Source organism: Python bivittatus, unplaced genomic scaffold (genome assembly GCF_059951505.1).
Source record: "Python bivittatus isolate LINGU-HERP-01145 unplaced genomic scaffold, Pbiv_v1 ctg000590_np1212, whole genome shotgun sequence".
Lineage (NCBI taxonomy): Eukaryota > Metazoa > Chordata > Lepidosauria > Squamata > Pythonidae > Python > Python bivittatus.
The window spans coordinates 8685883-8703406 of NW_028277086.1; the positions used below are offsets into that span (position 1 = coordinate 8685883).

Here is a 17524-nt window from a genome sequence, read left to right on the forward strand (position 1 = left end):
ATAGACTTAGTCTAAAAAACAGCTTTTAAACATTTTCTCTTTATGTAGGTTGCCTTTTGTCAGATAAAATTTTTGAGCTAAGTATATTTTTCAGCCATGACTGTTTTTCTCACCACATCTCCCTCCACCATCACCAAAAACCCCACTCTCCTTTCTACCTACAAGAAATCTTTTCCACATCAATTTCTTTGTGACAATTAGAAAACCCTGCATGTTGCAAAACATTCTGATAAATGCTCGCCCTTAGTTCACATAAGGTGCCATCTGCATCGATTGGACTTCACTCATCCTTTTAATTTCAAAAACACTATTGTTGCTGAAGTTGCCCAGGCGTTCAGATGCTTCCTTCTCCCTTCCACCCACCCACACACACTGCCCAGTTTCCCTTTGGTCTTCTCAGAACTTGAACCAATGCCAAAAGATATGTTTGAAGGGTGGGCTTACTCTGTTTAATACTCTTGGAAATAAAAGCCCACTGAATGGGATGTTATTGCAGAACAAAATCCTCCCAGTTTGCAAGCAAAGCTTGTCGCCAGTTCTGTCCCTCCCCCCACTTCAGCTCAACTTCCAAAGAGGCACAGACAATGCCACTCTGTTCATCATCCCCCCCAAGGATGGAATAGAAGAAGATGCCCAATGATTAGATACCATAAGGTTTCTCTTGCATAAAAACCAATCAGAATCTTTCCATGGAGGATTTTTTTAAAAAATGAGTTTTCAACCCAGAACCTTCAAAGGCCCAAATGCTGTTGCTGCTGCTTCTCCTCAAGTATTTCTACTGCACCATCAGCCTGTCCTTGTCTTCCCCACCACCACCAAAAGAAAAGACAACAGGGTTTAAGATCAGCCTGCCTGAAGCAAAAGAACAGCACAACTGCTTGAAAGCTCTGGTTGAGGAGCCAAGTGTGTCCATGGCTGATCAAGTGATTGTGCAACAGGAGACCCAAGTCCTATAGGTACCATTTCGTTTCCCTGGAAGTAACAATACATTTTTTTAAAAAATGAAATAAGTAGCCATTTCCTTGCCTAACAAGATATACTAAATAAACTGCCAGCAGTGAGGCTGATCTAGGCACTGTTCCAGCTTCTAAATATTGCAACACCATGTTTTGATTTGGAGGAAACAAAACAGAAGAAAATGACTGTAGGCTTCAGTATAAGAGGGAGATGCATTAATTTCAGTTGCCTGTTCTTAGGGTGCTATTTTATTTTCCCCAAAATGACACTAATGTCACATTATGAATCATGCAGTGTATGAATCCAGAATGACACTGTTTTGCTGTGAACCCAGCCAGTTGTAGCGTTTTCGAAAATCATGGTTAAAGCAAACCATAGCTTAGCAAAATATATGGGCCCAATCTCTATCCAACGCATTCTGGATAACAGTAATTAAATAAAATCCATTAACAAAAGCTCCAGTCAAACTCCTAACAGCCAAGGAAGCAGAGTCTCATTAGTCAAAGGGCAAAAATCTTAGAAACTATATCAGTATACTCCTGCCCTCATTTATGAGTGAGTACCTTAAGGCAGGGTCTTTAATGATTTTCCTGAAGGTTGTCTAATGGATTGGCTGATACCTTGATTAAGAGATAAAGCTGAAATCTGTATGTGGTCCTCTTCTACCATACTTTGAAAGCTCCTTTTTCTTTCCCAAACTTTAGAGAATTCCGTAACTCTGTTGCTAGCCCCTCTTACACACACACACACACACACAAACAATAGCATGCTTCGATCCTTTGTGATCTTTGGGGGCACTTTCAGCCCAGCACACTGAAATAGTCCTTGACTTCAACCTTTTTTTATCCTGTTCCCTCCCAGATATTTTCATGCACAAAAAAATTGTTTCCTATGAAAATTCATGTAAGTGACCAGTGGAGGTGGGTGGGTTGTGAGTGGAATTTCATCCATCTGCTCTGCTGGGTTGCTTCCTAAGTCTTTTATTGCTGGCATTGGAGGTGCTCATGAAGTTGGTGGTTTCCCAATAAAACTGCAAAGCATTCAAAGGAAACTGGCAAGGCTGGGATGCTGAATCTCTGGAGGCATACACAGAAAGGAGAATGGAGCCAGTAGCAGAGTAGAAAAGAAGAAATCTATTCAATAGCAGTAGAAGTAGTTTCCAGATATGGAACCTCAGCATAGATTGAAAGACCCAGGAAGAAAAGGTGTTACGCAACTGTTGGCTTCAGGGGGTCCATCCACTGCCATTTCTTTGGGGTCCTGAGAAGTTGAATAGACATGGATTGGTATATCTTTTTCTCTGTAACTCTTTTAATATTGATTCAATAAAATCCTTTTTGGCATTCCTCTCTGATTTAAGCCTTTTGTCTGAATCCTAAAGTACTGCTTGGCTCCTGGCTGACCACCGGTACCACCGCAAACCCTGAGATGAAGATTTTTAAGACTGAAATTTAAGAACTGACATCTTTTTCTCATAAAAGTTAAAAGGGAGAGGGGATGGAAGAGAAGAATTAAAGAGTAACACATTTTTCCAGACTAGGCCAATATCTAGTTGACTTTATTAAGAACAGTTGAATTCTCTGGGTTGGGAGGGTAGAAGGAGATGCTTGACGAAATGAGAATCTTACACATTGTAATATCACAAGCAACAAGCATTATTATTTTGATTTCCTGAAGAAGGTGTCCTTGTATATTTGAGTAGGTATTCAGCCACCCCCGTTGAAAAAAATGGCTCTGTTGTAAGGCTACAATTTTCACTGTTCACATTTTCCCTGCGAATTTAAGCAATCATGACCCAGCCTGCTTGGGTCTGGAAGCTTTCTAAGATAGAGACAGAGGCCATTGTTGGAAGTAATTATCTTTTCTGAACAAAATCCTGACTTTTGCTGGATCTGTCAACTTTCTGTTGCTGGGAGTTGGGCGGCATATAAATTTAATAAATAATAATTATCATCATCATCATCATCTTTCACCTGGACCACAGTTCACTCTCCTAGCCTGGCCATTCTTGTCTCCAATAAAGTGCTTACTATTATTTTTCACTTTGGACTCCTAGACCTTGGCTTCTGATCCTTAGCAGACAATGTTTTCTGGCAAATAACACACTGAGGCTGATATTCTCAAGTAACAAAAACTCTTGTCAAACTAAAAGATGTCTCTTCCATCACATTGTCTGGTCTTAGCTTTACTTTTATCAGCATTACCAGTAGATTAGTCTTCTTCACCTTTTCTCTTAGCATCCAATATATCCTTTTCCCACTCTGAAAGGCCAGAAATTTAAAGCCATGGATAAACTCACTAAATTTACTTACAGATTTGCCAAAGATGATGGATATATTATTTCTATGCTGTATTGTCAAAGATGCTAGAGACCTACAAATATTTACAACAGAAGCCAAACCTAACCATCAGTGGTCAGTATCAATGTACTGCCAATATCTAGTAATAGTTTGTCACATAGAATTATAGAGTTGGAAGGGACCACCAGGATCATCTGGTCTACTCCTCTGCAATGTACAGAAAAACCAATTAAACTATTCTTGAGAAGGGGCTGTCCAGCTTCTTAAAATCCTCTAAGAATGGAGAACCCACAATCTTTGTAGGTACACTGTTGTACCCATTAGGGACCTTTTCTGTATATTTACATGAAATCTAGGTAGCTGTAACTTCTACTCATCATTTCTGGTCCTGGTTTCTGTGGCTATGGAAAATAGCTTGGGTTCTTCTTCCCTGTAGCTTTATATACCTTTATATCACCTATCATATATCCCTTTATCTTCAGTCTGAACATCCCAAGTTCTTTCAGTCTGTCTTCATAGGGCATAGCTTCACGATCAAAAGGTGCCAGCTGTTTTATTCTGCAGAAATGAAAATGTCCATTCCAATTGCATTGGAGAGCTCCGGTCCCTTAAATGTATTATTCCATATAGCAAATCACACAATTTTCTAGACATTTTTGACCTAACAGTGAATTTTAACATATAACTTTAATTTAAAGAAGCAAAATCATTGGCATTTCACTGAACAGTTGGGCCTCTGCTAAGAGAAGGAAGCAGGTCGGAAATTAATTCATAAGCATAAAGTCTGAGCTCAACTACCATGCCTAAGCCAATGTTTTAAATAATACTGCAACCTCTTTCTAAGTTGCTCATAACCCTTTTGTGGGAGATCCTAACTCATAGTTTGAGAGCTCCGTGCTTAAATAAGTTAGAAGGTAGTGCAGCGTTTCTCAACCTTGGCCGCTTGAAGACGTGTGGACTTCAACTCCCAGAATTCCCCAGCCAGCATGGCTGGCTGGGGAATTCCAGGAGTTGAAGTCCACATGTCTTAAAGTTGCCAAGGTTGAGAAACACTGAGGTAGTGTATCTTAGTCCAAAAATGTTAAATCCCTCATACCTTTGATATATTTCCACTTGTTGTTGTTGTTGTTTAGTCGTTAAGTCGTGTCCGACTCTTCGTGACCCCATGAACCATATTGCGCCAGGCCTTCCTGTCCTTCACTGCCTCCCTGAGTTTGCTCAGTTTCATGCTCATTGCTTCAGTGATGCTATCTAACCATCTCATCCTCTGCCGTCCTCTTCTCCTTTTGCCTTCAATCTTTCCCAGCATCAGGGTCTTCTCCAAAGAGATCTCTCTTCGCATTAGGTGGCCAAAATATCTGAGCTTGAGCTTCATTATCGATCCTTCCAATGAGCAATCAGGGTTGATTTCCTTTAAGATTGACTGGTTTGACCTCCTAGCAGTCCAGGGGACTCTCAAGAGTCTTCTCCAGCACCACAGTTCAAAGGCATCAATTCTTCGGCGCTCGGCCTTTTTTATGGTCCAGCTCTCACAGCCATACATTACTACTGGAAAAACCATAGCTTTGACTATGCGGATCTTTGTCGGCAAGGTGACGTCTCTGCTTTTTAATATGCTATCTAGGCTTGCCATAGCTTTCCTCCCAAGGAGCAAGCGTCTTTTAATTTCATGGCTGCAGTCTCCGTCTGCGGTGATCTTGGAGCCCAAATAAATGAAGTCTGTTACTGCTTCCATTTCTACCCCTTCTATTTGCCAGGAATTGATGGGTCCAGATGCCATGATCTTAGTTTTTTTAATGTTGAGTTTCAAGCCAGCTTTTGCACTCTCCTCTTTCACCCTCATCAAGAGGCTCTTTAGTTCTTCTTCACTTTCTGCCATTAGGGTGGTATCGTCCGCATATCTGAGGTTGTTGATGATTCTCCCTGCAATCTTAATTCCGGCTTGTGATTCTTCCAGCCTGGCATTTCTCATGATGTACTCTGCATATAGGTTAAATAAGCAGGGTGACAGTATACAGCCTTGTCGTACACCTTTCCCTATTTTGAACCAATCGGTTGTTCCATGACCGGTTCTAACTGTTGCTTCTTGGCCCGCATACAGATTTCTCAGGAGACAGGTAAGGTGGTCTGGTATTCCCATCTCTTTAAGAATTTGCCACAGTTTGTTGTGATCCACACAATCAAAGGCTTTTGCATAGTCAATGAAGCAGAAGTAGATATTTTTCTGGAACTCTCGTGCTTTCTCCATGATCCAGCGAATGTTGGCGATTTGATCTCTAGTTCCTCTGCCTCTTTGAAACCCAGCTTGTACATCCGGTAGTTCTCGGTTCATGTATTGCTGAAGCCTAGCTTGTAGGATTTTGAGCATAACCTTGCTAGCATGTGAAATGAGTGCAATTGTGCGATAGTTTGAGCATTCTTTGGCGTTGCCCTTCTTTGGAACTGGAACGTAAACTGACCTTTTCCAATCCCGTGGCCACTGTTGCGTTTTCCAAACTTGCTGGCATATTGAGTGCAGCACTTTAACACCATCATCTTTTAGTATTTTAAATAACTCAGCTGGAATACTGTCATCTCCACTAGCTTTGTTGTTAGCAATGCTTCCTAAGGCCCACTTGACTTCACTCTCTAGGATGTCTGGCTCAAGGTCAGTGATCACACCAGCGTGGACATCAGGGACATTAAGATCTTTCTTGTAGAGTTCTTCTGTGTATTCTTGCCACCTCTTCTTAATCTCTTCTGCTTCTGTTAGGTCCCTGCCTTTTTGTCCTTTATCATGCCCATCTTTGCACTAAACGTTCCTTTCATATCTCCAATTTTCTTGTAGAGATCTCTAGTCTTCCCCATTCTATTGTTTTCCTCAATTTCTTTGCATTGTTCATTTAAGAAGGCCTTCTTATCTCTCCTGGCTATTCTCTGGAAATCTGCATTCAGTTGCTTATATCTTTCCCTTTCACCCTTGCTTTTCGCATTCCTTCTTTCCACAGCTATTTGTAAAGCCTCATCAGACAGCCATTTTGCTTTCTTGCATTTCTTTTTCTTTGGGATGGTTTTAGTTGCTGCCTCCTGTACAATGTTACGGACCTCCGTCCATAGTTCTTCAGGCACTCTGTCTACCAAATCTAATCCTCTAAATCTATTCATCACCTTCACTGTGTACTCACAAGGAATATGATCTAAGTCATACCTGAGTGGTCTAGTGGTTTTCCCTACATTCTTCAATTTAAGCCTAAATTTTGCAGTAAGCAGCTCATGATCTGAGCCACAGTCAGCTCCTGGTCTTGTTTTTGCTGTCTGTATAGAGCTTCTCCATCTTTGGCTGCAAAGTATATAATCAATCTGGTTTCGGTATTGACCATCTGGTGATGTCCATGTGTAGAGTCGTCTCTTGTGTTGTTGGAAAAGAGTGTTTGCTATGAGTAGCTTGTTCTCTTGACAGAACTCTATTAGCCTTTGCCCTGCTTCATTTTGTACTCCAAGGCCAAATTTGCCTGTTATTCCGATTACTCCTTGACTTCCTACTTTAGCATTCCAATCCCCTATGATGAAAAGGACATCTTTTTTTGCTGCTAGTTCTAGAAGGTGTTGTAGGTCTTCATAGAAGCGGTCAACTTCAGCTTCTTCGGCATCAGTGGTTGGGGCATAGACTTGGATTACTGTGATGTTGAATGGTTTGCCTTGGATACGCACTGAGATCATTCTGTCGTTTTTGAGGTTGTACCCCATTACTGCCTTTCCCGCTCTCTTATTGACTATGAGTGCAACTCCATTTCTTCTAAGGGTTTCTTGCCCACAGTAGTAGATATAATGGTCACCTGAATTAAATTCACCCATTCCCGTCCATTTCAGTTCGCTGATTCCCAAGATGTCGACGTTCAATCTTGTCATCTCATGTTTGACCACATCCAGCTTGCCTTGGTTCATAGATCTTACATTCCAGGTACCTATACAATATTGTTCTTTACAGCATCGGACCTTCTTTTCGCTTCCAGATACATCCACAGCTGAACGTCCTTTCGGCTTTGGCCCAGCCGCTTCACTCTTTCTGGAGCTACTTGGAAATGCCCTCCGCTCTTCCCCAGTAGCATATTGGACACCTTCTGACCTGAGGGGCTCATCTTCCGGCGTCATATCTTTTAGCCTTTTAACATTGTCCATGGGGTTTTCTTGGCAAGGACACTGGAGTGGGTTGCCATTTCCTTCTCCAGTGGACCACATTTTGTCAGAACTCTCTGTCATGACCTGTCCGTCTTGGGTGGCCCTGCACGGTATAGCTCATGGCTTCACTGAGTTACGCAAGCCCCTTCGCCACGACAAGGCAGTGATCCATGAAGGGGATATTTCCACTAAGATTCAATTTTTAAAAGTTTACTCTGACACTAAATTCTTCTGATCGTGATGATTACATAAACAATTTTTAAGTTATGCATTTGGTATGGTGTATCCCTTTTTACTTTTGATGGTGGTATTAAATGTTGGTTTGCTTGACAGTTTGTCCTCACAGTTGCTTTCTCATTGGCAACTGGCAATGTAATACCAGCTTGTATTTAAATAGGACACTGTGTTTAATTAATATCCTGATTAATTTTTGATGAGTAATTGCTTTCTAATTATCTGCTGGCCTTTTTCTTTCTCTTCAGTATCACTGCAAGGTGAGATGATGGATCATCTCATCAAAGTTGAGGTTGTACTGAATTGATTAAAATCTAATTCATTGTGTATTTCTGTTTCTTAGCATGGGCAAAAACATGGCAGAGTCTTCCTGTTTTAGCATCCCCCCATAATCTTCTCCCCACCACCACCACGAATGAGGTGAAGATGAATGTTGCTTTTAAGTGACCTGGGGAAAGGATGCAATTTATATTATTGGGAAGGGGTAAAGAAGTAACATCAAATAGCTGGCTGGAAGAGCCAGGTTTTCACAGCTTTATGAAAGCTTAACATGGTTGGGGCCATACAAATGTCAGAGGTGACGCTGTTCCACCAGGCAGGGGCAGCTGTGGAGAAGGGGAGCCTTCTAGGTCTCACCAGATGACAATGCTTTAGAACATAGAGCACATCAACTTTTCCATATCTTACTGGTAGGGAAGAGATGTTTTGTGTTGTAAACCTTGTTGGGCATAATGGGTAATGACCAACACCTTGAATGGCATCTAAGATCACACAGGACCAGCTTACAGGACCTCCTTTTTAATAAGGGCAGAACGAGGAATGGCCAGTTGTAACTTCCAAGTAGTCATCCAAGTGTCTTCCAAGAGGACCAGTTGTAACTTCTAAGGCTAGCCCTATGTAGGTTGCATTTCAGCAGTTTAAGTAGGTGGTAACTAGGGCATGAGAATCTGTGAGAAAAGCATCATTAGCACACAAGATGGATTTGTGCCCTGGCCCTCCTGGCCACAGCTGCCCTGTGCTCATTGAGTAGGAGCTGGAAGTCCAAGAGAATCCCCCAATTATGCTGCCTGGGGAAATGTGACCCCCTTGAGAACTAGGACAGTAAGTTTCTGTGACCAGAAGGTCTTTGAAACCAAAGCCACATTCCACTGATCAGGCAGAATGGGTTAGAGTGGAATGCAAACGTCTTGGCTTCCAAATTGCTTTCCCAGGGAGAATCCAAAATGATATCAGTTCAATTAAGTTAATGTATACTGGCGTTCCTGCCTTTTTGGAAGTGTTTGAAAAGTCAGCCAGTGAACATTTGTTCATCTCATGTTTTCAAACTTCTCTCAGAGAATAGAAACTCTTTTGTATCTCTCTGAATAATTAGTTAGTGACATCTTTTCCTGAAGCATTTCCTATGAAGATAAAAAGGGGAGAAGGGAGAAAAGCATGATGAAATATTTATTCTCCCATAGCATGAGATGGGCAGCTATATAAATTTAATAAATAAATAATAAATGGATAAATAATACTCTTGAATTCACATTACTTGCTTTTTGCACATTAGCTCAGGCCTTAACTGGGTATTTCTGTTTTGAAATAAGGAGTATTTAAATAGGGAATGAATACCTATTGGGCTACTGACCCATGAAGGCCTCTGTCCTTATACTGTACAACGCTTGCAAAATGCTAATCAATATGATAAATGTGTAGGGAGGTAGAGTCAGTCTATGACATGAAGTTAAATCCCACAGATCTTGGATTCCATGTTAGGCTTTTGCAACAAAGCCAACGAAGTGTGCCTTCGGACACTTTTTCATTGAGGTCTCAGGATTTCAAGTCAATGAAGTAAACCATGATCCATGGAACTTAGGCACAAATAAAGTGATTTGTCTTTAAGGTGTCCCAAGAGTGTCAGATGGATGTTGGAGAAAGCCAGTTTAAATGCAAAGCCATGCTTTTACCATAACTGTTTCCTTAAGAAGATGATACTCCCTTCCAGCAATGCCTTGTTTTCCTACCCGGAATCAAAATTGGATTTCTACATCAGTGTGGATTCTCGCTTTAGACTCAAAAGGGTTAAGATAAAAATTGCATTCCATTCTATATGTTTTGCTTTTTATTCCTTTAATCTTTTTTACCTCACTGTTTTTCGATGTTCTGCATAATTAAAAAGGGGGGAAAAATTAAAATGCATTCCAGTTTCCCATCACAATAGCTTGATGTACCTTGGGATGGAGGAGAATGCCCCTGAGGGTAGGGGAATTTAAAGGCTTAACTTTGTATGAAGTAATACGCTGGCCAGAAATGAAGTGCAGCCTTCATTTGGAGAAAAGCTGTGCACCACTGTTTTATGCCACAAGTTAATTCTGTGTTCTCGAGGGACAAGACCTTCCCTGAACTTCATTTCGCCTAAATCCATCATGTCTACAGGAAATGAGCTGACATGAAATAAGTGTGTTTAGAGCCCTTCATTTTTATGTGAATAGGACACAAGAATTCAGAAAATGAAGTATTATTCTTGTTCAATGGAAAACTCGCAGGCAATAAAGTATTGCAAATTACAGTGTCCCAGGGGTTGAAAACTTTGTGATTGAGAATGCAGAAGAGATGTTCAGCTGAGTTTTATTTCCCACCTGGTATATTTAGCAGTAATATGCAAAGAAAAGGGATATTTTATTGGCTTAGACTTCTGGGGGTTGTTTCCTCACACATCTGGGGTACACCAAGTTAGGAAATACTGTAGTTCATGGACAGAACACTTCTGTCCCCACCAACAAATGCGTGGCATACTCTCAGCCACGCTGGTCTCCATATGCTTAAAATCAAATTAGAGAACCTGAATTAACTGAGCTGTTTCTTTAGCTATAGTCCATATTTCCCCCTATATTTGACCAAGAAGAATACTCTGGATAAGCCTATGGTATTAAAACATTTGTTTTCAAGATTTGGAAGGAGTATATTATCAATATATCATCAAGGTTCCACAATGACACATCATTACTAGAGTTTTGTTTTCCCCCTCTCTCTCTATTGTATATCATAATATGGTGAAATCTCATTTCAGAGAACAATAGAAAGAGTATAACTGTTTTGCTTTCCTATCTCTGGGATGATTAGCTGAATCATTTCTTTTCTAGCGGGTTGGGGAGGAAACCAGTTGAATTATACACACTTCGGCCATGTTGTTGCCATTAACATGATTTTTTGGCTTTGCACAACCCATAACACTATAACAACAGAAACTAACCTTGCCCAACATGTGAAGCTAAAAGTGGTAAGCTGATTGGCTACTCAGTGTGTCATTGGAACAGAGAGGATAAGCAGTATTATAAGCCCATAAAAAACCTATATGATACCCAGCTTGTTAGTGTGAGGCCAACTCCAGCTGAAATGATTCCCACAATAAATGTGTATGTGGCATGCATATGTGTGTTTTATTTATTTACTTATTTGATTTATATAACCACCCATCTCACAAATGGTGACTCTGGGCAACTTATACAGGGTCAAAATAACCATATATCTCAAGCAATACCCTGAGCCAATGGAAGAACCAGGTTATCAAGGCTTTAGGAAATGCCAGCAAGGTTGGGGCCATCTGAATGTAAGAGGGGGTACACTGTTCCATAAGGCAGGTGCTAGGACAGAGAGGGCATGTTTCCTGGGTCCCTTCCATGCCAATCCACACTGCTGCATTCTGGACTGGTGGTTGCTTTCAGAGGGTCTTCTACAACAGCCCCATGTAGAGGGCAGTAGTCCATATGGCCAAGGCATGAATGACCATGAGCAAGGGCTTTCTGATGCAACAATGGGGACAAATGGCATACAAGATGGATAGGTGTTAAAACCTTCCTGAGCATGGCTGCCATCTCTTTTCAACCAGGAGCTGTGAGTCCAAGAGGACCTCTAAATTGTGCACCTCTCTGAGGGAGGGCAACCACATCCAGAACTAAAGATGGAAAGTCCTCAAATTATGGTTATGCAAAGCACGGGGGGAAATGAAGTGGCAATGAATGGAGAGACGGCCTCCAAAGCCTTGCAAAATCATACAGCTGTTGAATGATGCAAAAACAGGTATTTAGCATAGGCACCTGTAGAGGGGTAAATGGCAACACATGTGTGATTATGTCATAGTGCAACCCCCACTGTTTAAATATGTGTGTCAGACAGCAGGACAATGGGGCAGAAGCAGGCTAAAAAAAAATAGCTGTTGAATTAATTACCAATTAAAATTGCCTGTAAAATATCCCACTTCTAAAATTAATGGATCTCCATCTGCATATACCAACCTCTCCTTTTTCTCATTCACACACACAAACACAGAGACACCCCTCCTTCCTTTCAGCAGGAACAGGAAAAAGAACAGGATGGAAATGGGGTAGGAAGATAGGATGGCAAGGGAGGAAAAAGAAAGGCGGGGGCAAAACAGTGGCGATAAGGCAAAGTAGCTACAAAGAAAGGGAATAAAAGAGAGGAAAAAATGGATTAAAATTCACTGGGCAAGCGAACAGTTTTCCCCAAAGGTGGTTAATTTCAAAAGGTATCTTTTGCTTTTTTTAGCCAGTGTAAAACAACAACAACTCCCGATTCATAGATCATTATTTCAAAACACATCTTCCGAAGGTTCTGGAAATAAAGTCAGACTGTTTTTAACGGAGCCTGCTCCCCAGTAAGGGAGTAGTAATGGCCAAAGAAAAAAGTATTTCCTGTGATGAAGAAAAGAAGAAAAAGCATCTGCAAGAAACTTGATAAAGAGTATCCTCCTACAGGGAAAGATTATGGCAGATATTGCAAGTTATGCAAATGAGTTAAAGCTTGTTTGCTTTTCAATTAACAACAGGATCCTGTTTACTCCAAAGTAAGGCACAGTTGCTCCCAGAAAAGCAGATGGAATAATGCAGCCTTAGATTTCTTGCAGGATAAAATTGTGCTTTTTATTATTATTATTATTAAGCCTTTGGGGCAAGTAAAGGCAGCTGGTTAAGTGAAAAGTCAGCAGTCTATTTTTCCCTTAAAGCATCCTGAAAAACACTGGTTTGGAAAGAAGACAGGAGCGTCTTCTCCAGCTTGCAACGTGATTTGCAAACAAGGCTGCTTGCATTTGACTAACGAGAAAAGAGCGTTGCACTTAGCTCAGTTGAATGACCTGGATTGCCTTTTGCAACAACCGGCATGCTATCTGGAGATTCCAGTTCCAATATATTTGAAAAGTACCAGGTTGAGAACAGCTGTGCCACACATAAATAAGCTGCTACTAACTCCAACCTCACTGTTCATGCAGAGAGGCCCCTGACCTGGTTTAATATTGTTCAGGATCTTGGAGCCAGAAACATTCCAGCGAGCTTGATGGTTTACAGCTGGCTGTCTCATTGTTTTGGGAAAAGAAAAACACAGTAGTGATGATAACACAGTCCTCTTTCACAGGTTCACTGCATAGATTGTCCCCACCTTGTTTCACTGACCCATTATAAATTGCAACTAATCCATCTGGTTACACCATTGCAAGCCTTTAGGCTTTTTTACCCACTGAAGTCAATGAATCAGCAGATCAGTCTGTAAGGAAAGTCCGAATACTGCGGTAATTCTTGGGGGATCTTTTTCAACCATGCATTTTACTGCCTTGAATGAAAAGGATTGAACCATGTAATCCTTCCAAACATAGATCCATATTCTGGGTGAGTATGTGGGTCCTGCTTTTTGCCTTGAATTCTTGTAGACTCTGTGAGTTGGAGGGTGATTCCCCTGGAGTTCCTTTCATGGATGCTGAAGGATCAGTTGGCTGAATATCAGCTTGCAAAATCACTTGGTGCATATGTGTTCCTTGTTTACCATCCTTTCTACCACATAATCTAAGTCTCCTTGCTCTTTTCCCTTGCTCTGTAATGCATACTCAGATAGAGGAAGGACAGCAGACAGACAACCTTGGGGTATACCATCCCAACACTTTTGGTGGATGTCATGGTGCGAGAAGCTAGCCAGAAAAAGGCTGAAATCTGAAATAATGCCGTGTTGGGGGATCTCTTGCATTCTCTTTGATGAAAGAGAGTTCCTTTTGAACTATCTTCTTGAGGAAAAGAGAACTTGGGTGGAAAAACTTAAAGGCTGAATACAGCGTTCTTGCCTTTCTTTAGCAATCCGATACTTAATATGTTTGTTTATTAAAGACTGCCACACTCTTCCAAGATACTGTTATATTTACACTAAATGTTAAAATTAATCCAATGCACCAGTGATAGTGAAAACAGAATCCACAGTCATAAAAGATGACTTGGTATCCCTCTTCCACCAACTATCCGACCTGTTAGAAGTTCTGTCAGACACCCTCAGGATATGTGCAGGCAGATGTTCATTCTGCAATCTTCTTTCCAGCAGCCTGCACCATCCTGGCTTTGTAGGTTTCAAGTTAATCTCAAGAGAAGCTATCATGACAAAACTTCTCTTGAAGGCCGTTTTCAGATTGGGAGACATGGACCACCAAGGAAGCTTCTGAAAGAGGTGTCCCCTTCAGCCTGTCCCCCCTCCCCTCTCAAAAAAAGTTTCAAAACACTCCCAAGAGAAATTAGAAATATTTTTTGCAGCCTGAGAATGAAATGAAAATCAGAGAGTAGATATCTCAGCACAGTATTAATCAGGAGTGCTCTCAGTCCCCAGGAAAGTGGGGGCTTCATTCTGAGTATGGAATACCTAAATTATACTAGTAGGCTCCTTTTATGGATCGAAAAGAAGTGACTGGGGAAAGGGGAAGGGATTAAGCACAACCTTCTTTTCCTGGGTGAAGTTACTTCTGCTCCTTCTGTTAACAACTGCTCTCTCTCTCTCTCTCTTTGATTTTTAAAAATTGGGGCAGTGTCATTAAAAATGGGGAACTTCCTATTCAGATCTGACTCACGCAGAACCTCACATAGCATAATCCAACTAGAAGCAGATTTTCCTGCCCTCTTTGGAATTTGCCGTTCTTTTAAAGTTCACTAGTACTTTCATTTACATGAGCTTGAAATAGATCCATGCTGTTGGGGAAGTACCTGTTTGATCCCTCTTGTGTCCTTTTCTAGATTTAAATATCTCTCTCTGCATCCCTGTCCTTGCTCCCATCTGATGCTGTTGTTAGCCTACAATGCGGGGGGGGGGGGGAATAGAGAGATAGATCTTCCTGCTTTCCATTGTTGTAATATTTGGCGGCAAGGGGGCAGGATTTTGATTCTGCAAAGAGGCGGAAAGAGTTAACCCACTCACTTTCCTTCCGAATTAAAGCTTTCCTTCCCTGCTGTGTTAAAATAAAAATAAATGCGTTGCTTGATTGCACTGTTCCTGCTCTCATGTGTCCTTTGGCCCTTGAAAAGAGCCAGCCTCTCTAGGTTCCAGCTCTCCATCTGTAATCTGAGCTGTGCAGACCTTGTTTTCTCTGCTTTTCTGATCTGGCTAATTTGCATCGCGCCTGGGAGGGTGGAGTCTTTCTGACACCAGCTCGAAAAGTTCCTCTCGCTGTCACCATTGGTTCAGATGTGCCACTCTGCTTGATGTGCGGTGGGGAAGAATTTAGTGCTGGGCGTAAACTTGGCCTCTCTGGAGGGGAGAAGGCGACATGAAGAATCTACAGTTGAGAGCAGACGTCAAGGTGGGGGGGAGCCTTGTCCAGCATTCCCTGGGGGTAGAGGTGAAATTCATGACTGTCCATTTTTCAGGTGGTGGGAGAATTTAAAACCGTAATCCAAAGCTTTTTTTTTTTTTCCCCCTCTCCTGCTTTCTTCCCTGAATGGGGAAGAACTCATTTTTGAAATGCTTGTTAGATAAATGCCTATGTTTTTCCATGATAATAGTTCCTTATTATAATGCAATGAATGTGTTTTTATGTGCTGTGGGAAATCTTAAGCTTAATGTGTACTAGTTTGCTAAATACACCCATTTTTTTCCTGTTATTATCTGTCTACGGATAATTTGTTCATCATGCTCGTGAGTTGTATTCAGGCTAATTAGGAAACATGGCATACATAAGTGAACTTTCAGATGAGGACGATCTTCCTTGCAGAAACATTGCAAACGTTATTGAGGAACATTTGTCAATTACTTTCTGTCTCAGAGGGATCTAGAAATGGAAGAATTTGAAAGTAAAACCTCTGGAGTGTGTGTGTACGTGTGTATAGAGATCTGAACAATGCAAATACAGTAGAACCGTGCGTGCTTTCATGCTGTTTTACTGTTCTTTTGGCAAATACACTGTATAAAATAGCTGATTAATTGACAGGCACAGGCAACTGTTCTTTTTCAGCAGAATTCTCCTTGGTCTCCCCCCACCCTTTCCTTACATCTGCTTTCATATTCAGGCTCCGTTATTGTGTCAAAAGATTTTGGCACCTGTGGCATCAACAGACTTGGCAAATGCCATCTTAGTATCCTCTTCAGTTGCCAAACATCCATCCCTGGCAAAAGGACATGTGCCAGGATGTTCCTTTGCTTAGCAAGCCTTAAACACAAGCACCCTCCAGTAGTCAATAAATGCCGGGACCATCTTTTCGCCAAAAGAGGGTTTTAAATGTTTTTGATGCGAGCAGCCCTTTTCAGGGCTGGGGGCATGTGAAGATGAGGAGCTTAAGACAGAACAAAAGGCAGAAGATCAAGGCAGCGCAGAAAAATATCCTGGCTGGGTATTTTCTCCCAGAACTTTTTTCTAGCAGACAGCCTCACTGACAAAGGACTGGGGAGGATAGTCCATTAATACCAGCATTGTGCAGAAGAATTCTCCTGTGTCTTTTGGGGGTTTTTTCCCTACCAGTTGTGTTCAATTCGATGAAAGAGAATATGCTTTGGAAATGCTTCCAGAGGGAAAGAGAACTTCTGTGAAATTCTCAAGGGTGGAGTGTCATGTTCTTTATTTAGGGATGAGGTGACGGAGGGGTGTGGACAAACATTCTTTTCATTGTACGATTCCCTCTCCAGCAGTCTGCAGGCTCTCTGGCTTCCTCTATTTCCATTTCATGTTGTTGTTTCCTTGAATGTCCACCTGAAAAAGCCCCACAGGTAGACAGCCAGGGAAACAGCACCATCAGCAGTAGCACACCTTCTGCTGCTTTCAGCCATAAAGAAAGCTGGGGGGAGCCACTGGGAGAAATTTGAAAGAAGTTTCCAGGCACCTGGAGAAGATGAGAAAACAAAAGCCTCATTAGCAGAAGGAGTAAGCTCTGAAGAAATTGCAAGCTAACTTTGGTGCAACAGGATTTAATGTCCCCTAAAGCTGACTGTTTTGTCCAAGGGACAGAGTTAATGACCATCTTTGTGCCTTCAAAACCAAGGCTGTGTAGTGTCAGTTGGGGCTGAGGTCCTCCCCTTCTTCCTGGCCCCTTGAGTCAACAATTGTTACACAAGCCAGCTGCACCACAATAGGGGCACATTGAATAAGGCTGGGCCTCTCAACAGCAGATGACAGGAAAAGCAGCAAGAACCTGGAGGGCAGATATATGTATTCTGCACAGCCTGCCCTGGGCTTGCTTGTTCCCATCAGGTGCATTTCAAGATATCCTCTTACTGCCCGGGTTGAAATAAGATGCAGCTTAGCCTCTGTCTGTGGAACAGGAGAGGTGTCTCCTTGACCCATCAGCAGCAAGATGTCTTCAACTGGCTTTAATAGAACCAATGCAGCCACCAAGGAGGACCAAAGCCCTTTCTTTGGGTCAACAGTTGGGGCCTTGGGCTGGTTCAGAGCCTCAGGGCCAACTAGCCACTCCTCAGGTCTGTGGGGCTGAGACCACAAAATCCATATGCCTGGAGATTCTCTTAAAAGAAAGGGGAGAGAAGTTGGATCTTCCTGTAGACCCTGAAAGTTCTCTCCTGCTTTTCTCAGGGGATCTCCCCTTGTTTGATCCCATCAACAGAAAACCTGGGAGGTAGGCTGC

At 41.9% G+C, this 17524-nt stretch overlaps 1 protein-coding gene across 3 annotated transcripts in view; it reads left to right on the top strand.

Moving 5' to 3' along the window:
* Positions 1-17524, top strand: part of ST3GAL1 (ST3 beta-galactoside alpha-2,3-sialyltransferase 1) — a 100741-nt gene that overhangs the window by 42634 nt on the left and 40583 nt on the right. Inside the window, exon 1 of one of the 3 annotated variants that reach the window (XM_007435216.3) lies at positions 15099-15252. The exons of the other annotated variants lie outside the window; for them this stretch is intronic. The gene's annotated coding sequence lies outside the window, so the exon portion shown is untranslated. Of the gene's footprint in view, positions 1-15098; positions 15253-17524 lie in introns of those variants that run through there. 3 annotated transcript variants of the gene reach the window in all.